The sequence below is a fragment of the Macrobrachium nipponense genome, chromosome 15 (genome assembly GCF_015104395.2).
Source record: "Macrobrachium nipponense isolate FS-2020 chromosome 15, ASM1510439v2, whole genome shotgun sequence".
Classification (NCBI taxonomy): domain Eukaryota; kingdom Metazoa; phylum Arthropoda; class Malacostraca; order Decapoda; family Palaemonidae; genus Macrobrachium; species Macrobrachium nipponense.
The window spans coordinates 25,890,610-25,894,827 of record NC_087208.1 but is presented as its reverse complement, the minus strand read 5'-3'; positions in this window follow the sequence as shown (position 1 = coordinate 25,894,827).

The following is a 4,218-nucleotide window of genomic DNA, read 5'->3' as shown; positions in this document are numbered from 1 at the left end:
CCAGGTTCCCGTGACCCACACACTGAGTGAGAGCAATTTGTGTTTGTTAACAGTCAATCAAATAACAATAGATAGAGACATGATGTACGTACAGTGATAGAATATATATTGATGGAAAGGCCAGGAAATTCTACATACAAATATGTACATGTAATTCTTGTTGCGTTGATAGATGTGGTATATGATCATAATTAATGGGTAAAGAAGAAATCTTTACAAGTACTCCCCCCAAAGACAATGATTTATGAAATAAATGATTGGAAGGTCTGTTGCATGTTAACCACGGTATCTTCTTGGGAGCAGGAGCCGACCTCGAGTTCTTGATATCTGTGGTTGTGGGGCAGTTTCGACTCCTGAGTCATCCGGGGGTTTTGCCGGGTGGATGCCATCCTTAGTGCAGCCCTGGGACGTCCTTGACCTTGTTTCAGGATGCCGATCTCTTCATCTGAAGTCCTTGTTTTGTAGAGGAATTCTGGAATGTCTGCCAATTTCTTCCCAGGTTCCACTGTCTATTAGGAGGGCTTGCTTTAACCTGTCGATAGATATCCAGTCTTCCTGCCCATGGATGTTGACGAGGTAGTTCTTGGATGATCTACTGACAACTTGGTATGGTCCTCTGAATGGTCTGGTTAAGAAAGGGCAGTAGCCGTCGTTCCTCATGAAGACGTGTGTGCAGGTTTTCAGGCCTTCTGGGGTGAAGTTATGGGTCCTGTCCTCAAAAGTCTTCTGGCAAGGCAGGAACTTCTTTGCGATTTCTTAGTCATGGAACCCTTGGTGCGGTGCGGAGACCAAGCAGGACCCAGGGCAGCTGCACCTTCCAATTTTCGTCAGTACAACATGCCATCAGAGCTGCTTTTAATGTACAGTGGGTCCTTTCCACCATACTGTTGGCTGTAGGGTTGTATGCCATTGTACTAAGGAGTGTTGTTCCCATCAGGCATGCCAGGGAGACCCAGAGTTCCCACAAGAATACCGGGTCCCTGTCTGTAGTTATATCATCCGGCACACCAAAATGGCTTATTCAACTTGATAGTAGGGCTTCCGCGCAGGTGCTTGTTGATGCTTCTACCACTGGGGTAACTTCTGGCCATCTTGTGGATGTGCCTGAAACGTCGTCATGGTTGTGGGAAGTCTCTGATGCCTGATTCCGTCTGCCAGGTGATTTTACTTGTCTGGCACGGTATGCAGTTCTTCGTCCATTCTCATACTTCTTTCCTGATTTTGTGCCACACGAATTTCTCTGTCATCAATCACTTTGTTGTTCATCTTGACGGATGGGACAGCCCTTGGATGATGTCGAACACCTGCTTTCTTTGTGTCGTAGGTATCGGGGGGCGGGCACAGCCTCTGCTTGTATCACCGAGAAGTGTCAATTCTGATTCGTCTATCAGCACGTCTTCCCACTTCAGTGCGGTAATTGTCACGCGGTAAGCTGCTGTTTCCGGGTCTGCGGCCTATTCCTTCACCAGGTCTGTGTAATCTATGCCCAGGTGGACTGAATTTATATCAGTCCTTGATAGGGCATCAGCTACCGGGTTGTTCTTGCCGGGGATGTAGCTGATGGTGCATCTGAATTCAGAGATAGCAGCCAGGTGCCATTGCTGTTGTGCTGATCATGCATCCCCCGCTTTCGTGACAACGGCTTGTGGTCTGTTAGGATGGTGAAAGGGCTGCTGTCTAAGAGACACTTGAAGTGCTGCATGGCTTGGTAGATTGCCAGTAGTTCTCTGTCGAATGCACTGTAGTGGTTCTCCAGCGGCACTAACTTGCAGCTAAATAATGCAAGTGAGTGGGGGGAACCTTCTACTATCTGCTCCAGCATGGCTCTGCAAGCGACGTTGCTGGTGTCGGTGGTAAGTCCCCTTACAGACCTTACAGACCTTACATCTTGTTCGGGTTGCCCCAGGTCCCTCAGTGTGAGGCACCTCTAATGTCTACCAGAGAGTTGCTAGTACATCTTCTGGTATATTTTGCATCCTCCAATCTTGGATGGTCTGGGCTGCAGCTTAGATATTTGTCGAGCTTATTCTTAAACACATCTATGCTCACTCCTGATATATTCCTCAGATGAGCTGGCAACGCATTGAATAGACGCTGCATTATCGATGCTGGTGCGTAGTGGATTAATGTCCTGTGTGCTTTCCTTATTTTTCCTGGTATAGTTTTGGGCACTATTAATCTACCTCTGCTTGCTCTTTCTGATATTTTTAGCTCCATGATGTTTTCAGCAATTCCTTCTATCTGTTTCCATGCCTGAATTATCATGTAGCGTTCTCTTCTCCTTTCTAGACTATATAATTTTAAGGATTGTAGTCTTTCCCAGTAGTCAAGGTCCTTAACTTCTTCTATTCTAGCTGTAAAGGACCTTTGTACACTCTCTATTTGTGCAATATCCTTTTGATAGTGTGGGTACCATATCATATTGCAATATTCAAGTGGACTACGAACATATGTTTTATAAAGCATAAGCATGTGTTCAGCTTTTCTTGTTTTGAAGTGCCGTAACAACATTCCCATTTTTGCTTTACATTTTGCCAGTAGAATTGCTATTTGATCATGTTCCTATTCATCATCACACTAAGGTCTTTAAATGCTTCCTTATTTGTGATTGTCTCATTATTAGGTCCCCTTTATGCATACATCTTTCCTTCTCTGTCTCCATAATTTATTGATTCAAATTTATCAGAGTTAAATACCATCCTATTTACCTCTGCCCAATCATATACTTTGTTAAGGTCTCTTTATAGCACGTTCCTATCTTCGTCATAAGTAATTTCTCTATTTATTCTTGTGTCATCAGCGAAACTACTCACTACCGAGTCCTTAACATTACTGTCTATGTCTGCAATCATAATAACAAACAGTAATGCAGCTAACACCGTACCTTGTGGCACACCGGATATTACCTTAGCTTCATCCGATTTCTCATCGTTTGCAATAACTATCTGTTTTCTGTTGTGTAAAAATTCTTTTAACCATCCTCCTACTTTATCCACTATATTATGTTTTCTAATTTTCTTCGCTAATATATTATGGTCTACCTTGTCAAAAGCTTTTGCAAAGTCTAGATAAACCACACCTGTTTCATTTCTGCTTTCCATATTTTTGTATATGTTCTCACGGTGGACTAACAGTTGGGTTTGTGTACTTTTTCCGGGTATGAAACCATGTTGTCCTATATTAAACAAATTATTTTTCATTAAATGTTTCATAATATTTTTCTTCATTACCCTTTCATACACTTTCATAATATGTGATATTAGACTCACAGGCCTATAATTACTTGCCTCTAGTCTTGATCCACTTTTGAAAGTAGGGGTAATATATGCTAATTTGTGCTCATCATAAATTTTGCCTGTATCTACACTTTGTCTTAATAATATTGAAAGTGGCTTTGCAATAGAATGAACTACTTTCTTTAACAAAATAGCGGGGACACCATCAGTCCCTGCAGCAGCTCCATTTTTAATCTCATTAATAGCCTGCACATTATCAGCTTCATTAATATTTATGTCTGCTAGATATTCACTATTTTCATCCCTTACTTCTATATCATTATCTTCATTATCAGTTCTAGGGGTGAATTCTCTTATATCGTTCTGTCAATATGTTGCATATTTCCTTTTTTTCATTCGTTAATCTCCCTTCAATTCTTAGAGGGCCTATTTCTATTCTTTTATTCATCTTTTTCCCATACGAGTATAATAGTTTGGGGTTTTGCTTGATATTTACTCGGGTTTTTTCTTCCAAGTCCCGTTTTTCATTTTCTTTTGATTGTATAATGTTTTGTTCTGCATTTTCTATCTTACTTTTTAGTTCTATCACTTTCCATGGATTTTTTTCTTTTGCAAGACCTTTTTTCCACTTTCTGATATTCTGGAACAAGATCCTTCTGTCTCTTGGTATGCATGACTGATGTTTACTTTTCTTCTTCGGTATATATTTATCCACTATTTTCTCTAATATTTTATATAATATCTCCGTATTTACCCTTATATCATCACTTACGAAAATGTTATCCCAATCTTTGTTTAATTCTTCATTTATTTCTGACCATTTTATATTTTTACTGTAGAAGTTGTATTTTCCATATCCTTCCCACTTTTTCATTTCTTACTTATTTCACTTGCTTTTGAATGGACTGTTAATTCTATGACATTATGGTCTGAAATACTCGTATTATAAACTTTTATTTCTTTAACATAATTCACCTCGTTC